The sequence below is a fragment of the Herpailurus yagouaroundi genome, unplaced genomic scaffold (assembly GCF_014898765.1).
Source record: "Herpailurus yagouaroundi ecotype Mexico unplaced genomic scaffold, PumYag 159, whole genome shotgun sequence".
In the NCBI taxonomy this organism is placed as follows: Eukaryota; Metazoa; Chordata; class Mammalia; order Carnivora; family Felidae; genus Herpailurus; species Herpailurus yagouaroundi.
The window spans coordinates 33,282,909-33,298,028 of NW_024412400.1; the positions used below are offsets into that span (position 1 = coordinate 33,282,909).

General features: G+C 41.6%; 1 long non-coding RNA gene across 1 annotated transcript; it reads left to right on the plus strand.

Moving 5' to 3' along the window:
• Window positions 1-1,229: 1,229 nt before the first annotated feature.
• LOC121033331 (uncharacterized) lies at window positions 1,230-9,249 on the plus strand. Its single transcript, XR_005791840.1, has 3 exons — window positions 1,230-1,322; window positions 1,443-1,617; window positions 8,562-9,249. It is a non-coding gene; the product is annotated as an uncharacterized LOC121033331 (long non-coding RNA).
• Window positions 9,250-15,120: the final 5,871 nt, after the last annotated feature.

Here is a 15,120-nt window from a genome sequence, read left to right on the forward strand (position 1 = left end):
CTTCTTCTAGCTGAGATTTCTTTGGGTCAGAGCCTTGAAGACAGAGAGTGCGGGGAGGGGTGGGCTTTGAGAGGTAAGTTTGTGATTAGCACTTTGGCCCCGGGCCAGTTGACCATAAATAGATTTTTCCAGTGCACATAACGTACTCCAGTTGCCCACACACACCTACGAGTGGATTTGCACGTGTGTGCATGTGTATATAGACACACACACGCTCACACGCACACATACACACCTCAGAAAGCAATTTTCCCCCCAGAGCATCAAGAAAGTTCCCCTTTCCACTTAAATGCTTTTCCAAATAGTCTTATTTTATTTTATTTTTTTTTATTTATTTCTCTGCCATATCCTTTTCAATCTGGAAAGTGACTTGGCCTCTTTTCCCCCATCTATTTTCTGCCTTCCCGCTATTCAGTTTAGGCATGAAACACAGAACTAGATTGAAAGCATTCAATGGCTATTCAATCGGAGAAGAAAAGAGCCCCTTGGAGCTTTATTAGATATGAAGATCCACAATAAAAATCAATTTCTGCCTCTTTATGCAGTTTAAATGACAAAGCACCCACCCATTCTGCAGCCATTGTGCCGGGGAAATGTAATTCACTCCCCGAGCTGGGCCCAGAGCACCGCAGACTCCCTGACCTGCACTGACAGATTCCAATATGATACAGACCTTCGGAGATAATGACAGCCACTTCATCTCACTGCAAGAAAAAAGTTATCTGATATCTTTGAGGGTTAAAAGGCTATGTGGGCAGCATTTTCAATAACCCACTAAATCAGCATCTTAAAAAATACCTAAGCTTTGTTCCTTTAAAAAAAAATTTGCCCCTTACTCCTAACTCCATTTCTGAGCCCCAGATGACACTGTCACAAGTGTCTCCTGCCAAACCTATCGAGCCTTCTTCAGCACAGAGAGGGAACCTCCTAGATAATTAGTCCAAAGGAAAACAAGGTGAGAGAAATGTCTTTATTCCTCTAAGGAATACAGATCTTCAGGTGTCCAGGTCTTGAAAAAATAAATGAAATGAAACCAACTTAAAAAAACAACAACAACACAACCACAAAACAAAACAACGGGGTCACAGACCTGTTATAAACAGTTTAAAATGTAACTATAAAATTTCTTCCTAGTAGAAATGGACACTTGAATAGTGTCCTTTCTTCTTTAATAGAAAGAAGTTTGTGTTTGGAGAAAGTTTTAAACCGAGTTGTTGCCAAGGGAACCACTGGAAACACTGCAGCCATCCTTAGTTTCCAGGGTGGAAACTGATCTGGATAGAAGCAATGGAATGAGATGTGTATTTCTCCTTTTGTTTAAGGTGAGTTTAGGATGGCTTACTTGCAGGAAAACGTGCAATGGGAAATCAGTCCTGGTGGTTCACATTCTGAGCCTGGAGAGGGACACACCAATGTGAACTTCATTCTCTTGCTCTGACCAGGAGAAGAGAAGGGTAAAGAGATGGTGAGAGAGAGAAACGGCATCTGTTTTCTGGTCCTTGGGAAGAAAGCAGAGAATGAAAGGGAAGCAGGAAGATTAAACAAAGACCGGGGAAGGACTTCTGGCTGTAAGTTGGGAAAAGCACAGGATGTCACGAAACCACCTGGTCACAGTCTGTAAGTAACATGAGGAATTAGAATGAGTCAGACCAATGAGGCACTGCTGGGGCTGCAGTGGGGAGAAGTGGGGTGGGGGTGGATTGTGGGTTCCAAGAGCTCTTTGTGACTTTAGGAATGCTTCTCACTGTCAGGGCGCAAGCTCTCTAGTTGAGAAAGTATGAGGTCTCTCCCAAACTGTCCTTAAAATCCCTTTTATTGTCCTCATAATCTATAATTTGATCCCCAAATTAGTTATTTGATATATATGATATATATTATTACACATCATACACAACTATATATAGTTATTACTCTTCAATTTTAGATTTTAAAAATGCTTTGCAACCAACCACTCTAATAAATATTCTTTAAAAAGTAGAAAATCTCAATTTAGCTCCATATCTGGGAAAACATGACACTATTGCTCAGGCCTGTCATGGCCAATAGGTTTTGTCTTGTGTGCCAACTCGGAGTGACAGGCAGTGACTATCTGGAGCAGTGCTGTCTGATAGAAATATGGGAGACATAAAAGTGAGCCACATTGGTAATTTAAAAAAATGTACTAAAAACACATGACATAAAATGTATCATCTTAACCATTTTAAGTGCACAGCAGGGTTAATTATATGCACCTTGTTATGCAATGGTTCTCTAGAACTTCATCTTGAAAAACTGAAACTTATGCCCATTAAACAGTGTTTCCCTGTTCCCCCTCCTCTAGTCCTCAGGAGCCTCTTTTCCACTTTCTGATTCTATGATTTTTGACTATTGCAGATACTTCCCATGAGTGGAGTCAGTATTTGTCCCTTTGTGACTGGCTTATTTCACTTAGCATAATGTCCTCAATGTCTATGTGTGTTGTAGTGTGTGACAGGTTTCCTTCTTTTTTAGAGCTGCATATTATTCTATTTTAATGTATATAACACATTTTCTTTATCCATTCATCCCTGGATAAGCATTTGGGTTGCTTCCACATGTTGGCTGTTGTGAATAATGCTGCAGGGAACATCGGTATGCAAGTATTTCTTCAAGATCCTGCTTTCAATTCTTTTGGATATATACCCAGAAGTACAATTACGGGATCATATGGTAATTCTATTTTTAATTTAACTTCCATATTGTTTTCCACTGTGTGTATACTATTTCACAGTCCCGCTAAGAGTGCACAAGGGTTCTAATTTCTCCAGATCATCTTTAATATTTGTTATTTTATGTTTTTGAGGTTTTTTTTTTTTGATAGTAGCCACCCTAACTAGTGTGAGGTGATATCTCACTGTGGTTTTGATCCATATTTCCCTGATGATTAGAGAAGTTAAGCATCTGTTACATGTTTGTTGGCCATTTGCATGTCTTCTTTAGAGAAATATCTACTCAAGTCCTTTGCCCATTTCTTAATTGGATTATTTGTTTTGTGGTGTTGACTTGTACGGGTTTTTTATATATTCTAGACATTAAACATTTTTCAGATATATAACCTGCAAATATTTTCTCTCATTCTATAGGTTGCCTTTTAACTCTATTTTTTTGCTTTGCAGAAAATTTTAAGTTTTATGTAGTCTCATGTGCCTATTTTTGCTTTTGGTGCCTGTACTTTTGGTGCCATATCAAAGAAATCATTGGAAAATCCAGTGTCGTGAAGCTCTTTCCCCCTCTGTTTTCTTCTAGGAGTTTCACAGTTTCAGGTCTTATATTTATGCCTTTACTCCATTTTGAGTTAGTTTTTGGATAGGTATAAGGTAAGGGTCCAATTTCATTCTTCTACATGTGGCTATTCAGTTTTCCCAGCACCATTTGTTAAAAGATTATCCTTTTCCCCACTGTACAGCCTTAGTACCCTTTTCAAAGATCTTTTGACCATAAGGCTGAGGGTTTATTTCTCAAATGCAATTTTAAATTTCCTAGAAGTCATATTTTTAAAAAAGATAGATACAGTTAGGATTAATCAATTGTGTGTGTGTGTGTGTGTGTGTGTGTGTGTGTGTGTGTGTGTGTAGTTTAACTCAATATATCTGAAGTCTTCAATATATAAAATTATTAAATATCTTACATATTTTTAATGAAGTTTTCAAAATGTGGTGTTTTTTTTACATGTAAGCACATGCAAGGGCAGACTAGCCACATTCCAAGTGCTCAATGGCCACACGTAGCTAGTGGCTACAAAACTCAACAGCACATTCATGTCTAGAGACTTGTGTTGAAAAGGACTGTGAGTTTCCTTGGTCAGTCAGCAGTGTCTACAATGGATAAATTTTAGGAGAGCACCCACAGCATGTTACCATGTATTTGTCAGCATGGCTTAGGTCACAGCCAGGCCTGTGACCTCACTTTACCATAATTTTAACTTTGGGTCCTTCTGCTGAGGCGACATCAGAAAGATCTCAGTTTTCACTGAAAAAATAAAGGGTTTAGGGTCTTGGGGTATTGAAGCAGGTTTTCCTTAGCAGATGCAACTTCCTACCTTCGAGAAAAGTTTCTCTGTATTAGAAGAATTCCTTTGATGAAATGAGTTGGCTACATCACTGTGAGGACAGAGTGAACACCAACCCAGCCTTCAGTTGTATAGTTGGAAGTTCAAGTAGTGAAAAGCAAATTGTATCCTTATTCTTGCTTACACCTCTAAATTGATCATTGTGATATCTTATTCTAAGCTAGAGTTTTAAGGGAATACTCAGATTATCCTTGAAAAGAGGTACATCTTTAGTAACCAAAGCATCTTCCCAGGTATCTAAACCTTTATCTGAGTGTGTGACCATATAGTCTTCCTCTTTTCCAGAGGTGTCAGGGATTAATTTGTACCTGTTGTATTATAATACAGTACAGCCAGAACTATTTTTCAAAATTTGAGCAGTCATCATTACCTTCCTCGCAGGCTATTTCTTTAATCTCTTTGTCTTTGACAGAAATCATAGCATAATCTTTGACATTTTAAAATTCATCTTCCCAAGTCTAGTTTACTAGAGATAAGGATAATGTTTGCTTCAAGTTCAAGGAGGCCAAGAGAATGAGACTGCAAGGGCAGCCAAGGTAATTTAGTAGGGTCGGCCTTTCTAGGGTTTTATACTATTTCTGGGTTATTTCTTTGAAGTTCAGTTCACATTGGGAATCACAGCATAAAGGCTAGAGCTACTGTGGTATTGATTCTTAATTTATAGAGTGGATATTCCTAGGAAAGTGAACTTGAGATTCTTCGGGTAATGATACAGTGTATTCCCTATAGAATATTTCTTGGGTCACCGTTCTTAACACTTCATGACTCTTGCTTCATTGTGTGGCCTTGAGGAAATTACCCAATCATACTAGACTCAATATAATGCAACTGAGAGAGGATATGAAAAATATTTTTTTTGTTTTTTTGTTTTTATTTATTTTTTGAGAGAGAGAGAATGAGAATGTGAGTGGGGAGGAGCAAAGAGAGGGAGACAGAGAGAGGATTCTGGGGCTCGAAAGCAGGGCTCAAACTCACAAACTGTGAGATCATGACCTGAGCTGAAGTCGGATGCTTAACTGACTGAGCCACCCAGGATTCCAGATATGAAGAATATTAACAAAAATGTTAGTGAGTCACTTAGAGCCTGTTGAAGAAAAATAAAAATACCAGAACAAGATACTATGTCACTAAAGATTCTCTCTTATTTGGAAGCTGAGGTTCTTGGACTAGACTGATTCCAATTTTAATATTTGGAGAGATCAAATATTTAACTTTGCCTATGTGTTCACAGAAAACTTTCTAGAAAATAAAACCCGGTTAAAAGCTCCATAATTAAATCAGGTCCTTTTAGACAAAATATTAAAGAAAGGCTGATCAAATTGCTCATACTGTTCAGAGCTGATCTCCCCCTTCTACCCTAGGTAGTACAACAAGGCCAGCTGACTTCAAGGAGTGATGAAATCAGGGAAGAGTACTTTGCCACATCTCAGGTGATCACAGCTGGCACTGGAAAGGTCTCTCAACCTAAAGATTCCTGCTTTTACTTACCTCACATGTTGTGAGGTTAAAGAGAGAAGACATAGTTGGCAAAGTGCTGGGGCTAGAAACCCTATGTATTGATTCTGTGACAGAAATTTAATTTTGGTTGGACTGCCATTTGTCCAGCTTCAAGGAATAACTCATGGTTGGCAAAGCCAGTGATTAGTTTTGAAGTGAGCCAGTGAACATAAAGAGAAGATTTCCCTCCTTTGAGAAAGATATCACTCCCCTGTAAGAAGTGAAAAGCCACCAGGAAAAAGCCCTGGCCCTGCACCGACCAGCTTCCTGACTGTGGTCTTATAATGAACCAGTAGTTCTCAAAGTGTGGTCCCCAAACAGTGACATTAGTACCACTTGGAAACTTGTTAAAAATATAAATTCTCAAAAGGTAACACAACAGGTTTGATGACTGGTTTTCTTAGAAAGTCTTGCTTCAGTCTATGGCCATACCACCCTGAACGTGCCCGATCTCGTCTGATCTCAGAAGCTAAGCAGGGTCGGGCCTGGTTAGTACCTGGACGGGAGAAAGTCTTGCCTGCAAGGATGGTCCTTGCTGACGTCTGAAAACTGGATTTCAGGAAGGTTCCTGTCACCCCCTGCTCAGGATGGTCCATTGTGCCTAAACTGTAAATAATGTCAATTATATTAAACCCCTGTTTCTGGAATTTTGGTACACACTAGGCAGAGAGAATGCTTATGTGACTATCCTTCAATGAAAAACCCTGGGCACTGAGTCTCTAATGAGTTTCTCTGGTAGACACCATTTTAGAAAATGCGTTATCATGACTCATTGCTGGAGGAACTGAATGCATCCTGTGTGACTCCAACAGGACAGCTCTTGGAAGCTTGCATGGGATTTCCTCTAGACTTTACCCCATGTGTCTTTCCTCTTTGCTAATTTTGCTTTGTCTCCTTTTGCTGTAATAAATCTTAGCCATGAATATGAAAAAAAAATCACTTCTAAGGTCCCATCCCAGACTACTAAAACAGAAATTCTGAAGGTGGGACCCAGCTACAGTATTTTAACAATTCCCTCAGATGATTCTGATACATGCTGACATTTGAGAGTCACTGGTAAGGAGTGACGTCTGGAGCGACAGCAGTCTCCTTGACCTATGACCCCAGTTGTAAAGGCTGCACTGAGTGATGCAGAGGCTGAATCCTCATGTTTCTGAACCCAGGAATTATCTACCTTTTAACTTCTTGAATCAGTTAATAATATACTGCTTAACACTCTGTCAAGTAAAAAAACAAAATCCAAATGAATAGTAAGTTATTGCTATCACTCAGGGGTTGGCAAACTGACCCAGAGGCCAAATCTGGTCCACTCCTCATTTTTATATGGCTTGTGAACTAAGAATGGTTTTTACATGCCTAAATGAGAAAAATTAAAAAGAATAATATTTTGCAACATGTGAAAACTATATAAAATTTGTATTTCAGCGTCCATAAATAAAATTTTATTGGAACACATTCATTTATGTATTTTCTGTGGCTGCTTTCATGCTGCTCTGCATACATGGTTGAGTAGTTGTGATAGAGACCATGTGCCCCCTATGGCTCTTGTGAGCAGGAAGTCCACTGTTCTCCCTTCCCCAGAACTGTCCAGCAACTCTGAGGAGTAAATCTTACTTCTAATCTCTAATAGAAAGAAACTTGGTAGTCTGTCCATTGCTTCTGTCCCTGGTGGGTCCTTGTCTATTGCTGCCTTGGTTCTCTTACTAGTACAGACACCACACAGGCCAGGACAGTGCCCTCTCTGTGTCACAAGCACATGGTTAACCTTTTATTTTCAGAGCAAAGCTGTTATGCCAGGATGGCTGGGTCCAGAGGGGCTTCCAGAACCACCTCTTTCCCCAAAACCTATAGGATCATGTATGGCCTGCTCTTCCCATCAGTTAGTTTGTCCCTAGGGATCGTAGTGTTCTTTTCTTTTCCTAGTTGTTTATTTGCTTGAGGTTTTATTTATGTATTTTTGAGAGTGAAGTGTGGGGTGCAGAGAGAAAGAATCCTAAACATGGGGCTCAAACCCATGAACCATGATATCACGACCTAAGCTGAAATCGAGTCAGATGCTTAATCTGACTGAGCCACCCAGGCACTTCTATTTTTTATTTTTAATTAAAATTATTTATTTGATTATATGTTTCACATATAATATTAGTTTCAGGTATACAGCATAGTGATTTAACAATTATAAACATTATGAAGTGCTTACCATGATAAGTATAGGTACCACCTGTTACCAAAGTTATTCTATTACTGACTATATTCCTTGTGTTGTACTTATCATCCCCGTGACTTATTTTATTTGTACCTCTTTATCCCTTTCACCTATTTTGCTCACCTCCTCCTCCCCACCTCTGGCAATCAAGTTGGTTCTTTGTATTTATGAGTCTGTTTTTATTTTTGTCATTTGTTCATTTGTTTTTTAGATTCCATACATAAGTAAAATCATATGGTATTTGTCTTTCTCTTTCTGACTTATTTCACTTAGCATAATATCCTCTAGGTCCATCTATGTTGTTACAAATGGCAAGATTTCATTCATTTTTTTATGACTCATACTCCATTGTGTATACATACCACATCTTCTTTATCCTTTCATCTATAGATGGTGTTAGGGTCTTTTTCTGTCCATAGACTTTGATCAGAATCACTACCATCCATTATATAGATTTGCCTGGTCCTTCAGAGTTCTGGTTATCAACAGTAGGATAGATTTTGCTAAACCATGTGGAGGAACAAAGACCTTCTTTACATTTCTTCTCCCTACAGAGTAAGGGGTAAAGGCTTCCCGAGTGACTCTTATCAGAACAAAGGGAATTTGCTTTAGGGTAACTTGCTCCTCTCCGAAACATGAAATTAGCTGATACAACAGTTTCCTGTAGCACAGTAAAATTGACAGCAAATTCTTTGACACTCCTCTGATCATGAGGGGAAGTATCTACACTCCACTTGAATCCAGGTTCACTTTATTTGCTTTGACCCACAGACTATGGCAGAAGTGACGCTGTGCCTGTCCCGAGCCCAACTTCTAAGAGGACTGTTGGGTTTGTTTCCTTACTTTGTGCCCTGAGCCACCATGAAAGAAGCTCCACTACCCCAAGACCACCATGTTGTGAGGAAGCCCAAGCTAGCCATGTGGAAATAGAGAAGCTGATCCCCGGACAGTCCCCATTTGCTTCAGCCCCTGCCATTTGAGTCTTACAGCTGAGAGTCTGAAATCATGGAGCAGAGAGATGCTGTCCCCATTACATCTTGTTCAAATTTCTTCTCCAGAGAATCATGGGGTGTAACAATAAAGAACTGTTGTTTTAATTTACTACATTTCTAGTAGTTTGTTATAGAGCAACAGATAGTGGTGATACAACTTTACTATGATACTGAATTTTGCTGTTACCAGAGTTTAACACTTATCAGAGGGAGGCTAAAATCTGCCTTGAAAAGAAATTTCCTTCAAATAAGGTCTGTACTTCAGTTAATGATGTGATACCAATAAGAACATGAAATGTTAACACCAATGTGAATTTCCTAGTTTTGATAATTGTGTGATGGTTGCATTAATTGTTAATGTTAGACTGGATGAAGGATATAATTGAATTCTCTGAACTACTTTTTGCAGCTCCTCTGTAAGTCTAAAATTATTTCAGAATAAAAAAACAAACCAGTCTTTTTCTCTATGCCTTGTTCTCTTTTGTCTCTGAGGCTGCATCAGCGGAAAACAATCTTTCTCACGGAAAACTGTCAGAGGCAGTTGTGTGTGGCTCTATTTACATCTCCCAGAAGTCTTGGCATGGCATTGCCGTCATGTAGGAAATGCAGGTCTTTACATTTCTCCCAGGTCTATGTCCATCTCAGAACCCTGCGCTGAGAGCTTGAAGAGAATTTCTGAGACTTCTCTGCACCGCTCTCAGTGGCTCTGCCTAAAGGAATACTAAACAGAGATGAGAAAAATCTAAAGCAATTGGGGGTAAATTACCTTGTAAAAGGGATGAGAACCAGCATACCCACCCCCCATCAGTTATGCTATCACAACTGCAGAATTCTGTGACTCTTAGAACTCTTCCTTCTTTGCTCACTTTGTTGGCATCATCCCTCATCTTAAGAAACACAACTAACCCAAAGACTCACCCTCTTCTCATATCCCACATTAAGAACTTCCAAGCCCAACCCATAAGCAGTAAAAATTGTGCCAGGGGCAGCTGGGTGGCTCAGTTGGTTGAGCGTCTGACTTCAGCTCAGGTCATGATCTCATGGTTCATGAGTATGAACCCCACCTCAGGCCCTGTGCTGACAGCTCACAGCCTGGAGCCTGCTCCGGAGTCTGTGTCTCCCTCTCTTTCTTCCCCTCCTCAGTTTGTGTTCTGTCTCCCGCTCTCTCAAAAATAAATAAAAATATTAACAAAAATTTTTAATTGTGCACCGAGTTTTCTAATGATACACTGTTTCAGAATCTCCTGTATGTATTATTCCCTACTGCTGCAGTAGGGCAGTTAAGACTTAGTTTATCTCTTACCAGGTTTCTTTCTTTGAGGAGGGGCCTTTCCTTGCAGGGAGGGAGACTGAAATTGAAGCTTCTCTGTATAGTGAGATTTTCAGGTGGGTTGCCGAGAAGGATTTTTCTCATAAAAAAAAAATAGATTAAAAATTTGAAGCAGGAAAAAAGGCCAGATGTCATTTACTCATTTCACTCTTCATCTAAGTGTGCCAAGTGCTGAGGATTCAGAGGGTAAAAAGATGTCTCTTTCTGTGACACAGAGACACATGTGTAAACACTCCAGGACAGTGATGGCCACAGGAACAGAAGAAAGCGCAGAGGTCTTTGGGACATGGGTTGGAGAGCCTCACTTTGCTGAACACCATACTGGAGCCCACTTTCTTGCCCTCAGTCTGCTGCAGCCACACTGGCCTCTCTGTTCTTCTTCCAACATGCTGAGCTTGGGCACCACCTCAGGATCTTTGTACTGGCTATTCTGTCTGGAACCTTCTACTCCCAGGTATTCATGCAGTTCACTCCCTCGCTTCAAGTCTCTGCTCAAAGAGCAGAGCTAAAATCTCAACTTCCCAAAGCCCTATCCCCTATCTCTTCAGACTTTGGTTTTTTTCTTAGCACACATTTTATTTGCCTTGTTTATTGATACTTTCTCTCAGCAGAATATAAACTCAATGGGGGCATAAAATTTGTGTGCTTTGTTCATTGCTGCATCCCCAGGGCCCAGAACAGAGCCTGGTTCTAGTAGGTGCTCAATTAACATTTGATGAATGAATGAATGAGACAGGAGGCCTTTTCTGATCTCCTTGTCTCTTCCTATCACTCTTATTCAGTTTTTCTTCCTAATACTTTCACCACTTTTGTCAATCTCCATATTTACCTGCTATTTTTTTGTTTGCTGTCTGTCTCCCCTTTCCATGAGGACAATGATTTTGTTTTATTCATTGCTGTATAACCTCTGTGCCCAGAATAATGTCTGGAACTTGGTAAATGCTCAATCACATTTTTTTAAAGAATGAATTCATAAGTAAATGTATTACTAAGTGAGAAAATAGAGAGCATTTGGTGACTATTTCCACCCATCCTGGCTACAACTCTGATTCCAGAGTTGTAAAGCTCAAAGACCAAGCTTCACTGAACTGCGCCTCTCTGAGGTGCTTAAGAAAAAGCCAAGCTAGGAAGAGCCAATAGAAGAAGGAACCAGGAGCAACCTGGTAAGCAAGACCTCAGCCCAGCTACCGAGGGTCTCCTTCCTGGCCTTCCTAGACCTTGAAGCTGGCCTTGAACATGGCTAGAAAGGGAAAAGAAACTCCTCCTTTCTTTCTATGGAAAGCTGCTTCACTCACAGACAATACACAGACTGAGATTTCTTCTCCTAAATAAATCAACTTCCCATTTCTCTCTTCTGCCAGTGTCTTTGCTCTCACTCCTGTCCCCATCCTAGATGTGAGAGTGTGCAAAAGAGAAGAAAAGAAGAAGCTATTGTTCATTCACAGCACCCCTGGCCTGCTCAGAATATGAGAACTACCTGGACTGGAGGGAATTTGCATAACTCCCTCCCTAGATCATCATTCCCTCTTCCTCCCTTTAATTCTAGCCTTTAGAAGCTTTGCAGGGGTTTTTAATTACAATCAAAAAAGGGCATGTACAGTAGTTAAGTAAAATAAAATAACAATAGTTAAAATTACAATTGAGCCCCAAACGATGGACAGTTTATTCTGTGCCTTAAAATAAAATAGCTTTCATCTTTCCCCCCTTACAACAGCCTCCTCCGCCTAGATAATGCATTTCGTTAGATTTATTTGCTCAGCCCCGAAAACTTGACACTAAGGGGATTATTTAGTTTTAGATTTGCTGTAGTCCATAGTAATAGCCAACAGGGAAGGGAATGAAGCAGCAATATTAGCAGGGCGATGGGAGGGGAGGGGGCTGGGGAGGGGGCTGTGCAGTCTGCGGCTAAGCAAAACTGCTTGCATAAACACCATTAAGAAGATTTAGACATCGCTTTCCTTATCATCAGCACTCCTGGAAGAAATAAAAAAAAAAAAAAAGGAAAGAAAAAAAAGAAAAAAGGGAAAAGGGACAGGCCTTGACTTGCTGTGTATGCGTTTCCATTAAAGGTTCAATAGGAAATAAAACCAGCTGAGAGTCCAAATGCAACGACCCTACAGACCGATCTACGCTACCTCATCATGGTCCAAAAGAGACATTTGTTCCACATGTTACCGGAAGGAGCAGCTGGATAGAGAACAAAACACCCTTCACCCCAACTGTGGTGAGCATAGGAAGCAAAGGCTGCTACCTGGGTGTTGCCGCTCTCCTGAATGTCACACCCCACCTCCTTCCCACACCCTCCACACACACATATCCTGGGATGAAATATTCCTGACTGTCCACGCTCCACCAAGACCACTCATTTGCAGGGTTCCAAGCACAAGAACTGGTGTGAAACAGGAAAAAACTAATCAGAGACATGCTGGCCATATGTAGCTGCAGGACTGACAGGGATATGTGTGCGTGAGAGAGAAAGACACACACACACACACACACACACACAGAGAGAGAGAGAGAGAGAGAGAGAGAGAGAGAGAGAGAGAGAGACTGAGATAACAGGAGAGGAGTCTGAATATGGAGAAAGGAGGAGAGGAGGAAACTGGTGAGATCTCCAGAGGGAAAGTGGGAAAACATTTCAGCAGTTGCAAGTAGTTTTAAAGAAATGCTAGAATCAAATAGGCTATTCCCAGAGGAGTGTCTGTCTGAAAAGTTTTATGTACACCTAGGGCAAACAACAGATAACTGGGGTGCCTGGCTGGCTCAGTTAGAAGAACATGCAACTCTTGATCTCCGGGTCATGAGTTCAAGCCCCACCTTGGATATAGACATTACTTAAGTAAATAAATAATGTTTAAAAAAGAAAGGAGGGGAGAGAGGGAAGATGGCAGCGAAGGAGGACGCTGGGCTCACCGCGCGTCCTGCTGATCACTTAGATTCCACCTACACCTGCCTAAATAACCCAGAAAACCGCCAGAGGATTAGCAGAACGGAGTCGCCGGAGCCAAGCGCAGACGAGAGGCCCACGGAAGAGGGTAGGAAGGGCGGCGAGGCGGAGCGCGCTCCACGGACTGGCGGGAGGGAGCCGGGGCGGAGGGGCGGCTCGCCGGCCAAGCAGAGCCCCCGAGTCTGGCTTGCAAAAAGCGGAGGGTCCTGACGGACTGTGTTCCGACAGCAAGCGCGACTTAGTAATGGGAGGTCATAAACTAACAACTCTGCTCAGAAAGCGGGAAGGCTGGAGGACAAAGGGAAGGAAAGCTGCTGAGCCCCCTGACGACAGAGCTCAGTTTGGTGGGGAACAAAGGCGCTCGCCAGCGCCATCTCCCCCGCCCATCCCCAGCCAAAATCCCAAAGAGAACCAGTTCCTGCTAGGGAACTTCCTCGCTCAGCGCAAACACCCAACTCTGCGCTTCTGCGGAGCCAAACCTCCGGCAGCGGATCTGACTCCCTCCTGCTGCCACAGGGCCCCTCCTGAAGTGGATCACCTAAGGAGAAGCAAGCTAAGCCTGCCCCTCCTGCCCCTGTGCACCTTGCCTACCCACCCCAGCTAAGACGCCAGATCCCCAGCATCACAAGCCTGGCAGTGTGCAAGTAGCCCAGACAGGCCACCCCACCCCACAGTGAATCCCGCCCCTAGGAGAGGGGAAGAGAAGGCACACACCAGTCTGACTGTGGCCCCAGCGGGTGGGCTGGGGGCAGACATCAGGTCTGACTGCGGCTCCACCCACCAACTCCAGTTATACACCACGGCACAGGGGAAGTGCCCTGCAGGTCCTCACCATGCCAGGGACTATCCAAAATGACCAAGCGTAAGAATTCCCCTCAGAAGAATCTCCAGGAAATAACAGCTAATGAGCTGATCAAAAAGGATTTAAATAATATAACAGAAAGTGAATTTAGAATAATAGTCATAAAATTAATCGCTGGGCTTGAAAACAGTATAGCTGACAGCAGAGAATCTCTTGCTACAGAGATCAAGGGACTAAGGAACAGTCACGAGGAGCTGAAAAACGCTTTAAACGAAATGCATAACAAAATGGAAACCACCACGGCTCGGATTGAAGAGGTAGAGGAGAGAATAGGTGAACTAGAAGATAAAGTTATGGAAAAAGAGGAAGCTGAGAAAAAGAGAGATAAAAAAATCCAGGAGTATGAGGGGAAAATTAGAGAACTAAGTGATACACTAAAAAGAAATAATATTCGCATAATTGGTATCCCAGAGGAGGAAGAGAGAGGGAAAGGTGCTGAAGGGGTACTTGAAGAAATAATAGCTGAGAACTTCCCTGAACTGGGGAAGGAAAAAGGCATTGAAATCCAAGAGGCACAGAGAACTCCCTTCAGACGTAACTTGAATCGATCTTCTGCACGACATATCATAGTGAAACTGGCAAAATACAAGGATAAAGAGAAAATTCTGAAAGCAGCAAGGGGTAAACGTGCCCTCACATATAAAGGGAGACCTATAAGACTCGTGACTGATCTCTCTTTTGAAACTTGGCAGGCCAGAAAGAATTGGCACGAGATTTTCAGTGTGCTAGACAGAAAAAATATGCAGCCGAGAATCCTTTATCCAGCAAGTCTGTCATTTAGAATAGAAGGAGAGATAAAGGTCTTCCCAAACAAACAAAAACTGAAGGAATTTGTCACCACTAAACCAGCCCTCCAAGAGATCCTAAGGGGGACCCTGTGAGACAAAGTACCAGAGACATCACTACAAGCATAAAACATACAGACATCACAATGACTCTAAACCCATATCTTTCTATAATAACACTGAATGTAAATGGATTAAATGCGCCAACCAAAAGACATAGGGTATCAGAATGGATAAAAAAACAAGACCCATCTATTTGCTGTCTACAAGAGACTCATTTTAGACCTGAGGATACCTTTAGATTGAGAGTGAGAGGATGGAGAACTATTTATCATGCTACTGGAAGCCAAAAGAAAGCTGGAGTAGCCATACTTATATCAGACAAACTAGACTTTAAATTAAAGGCTGTAACAA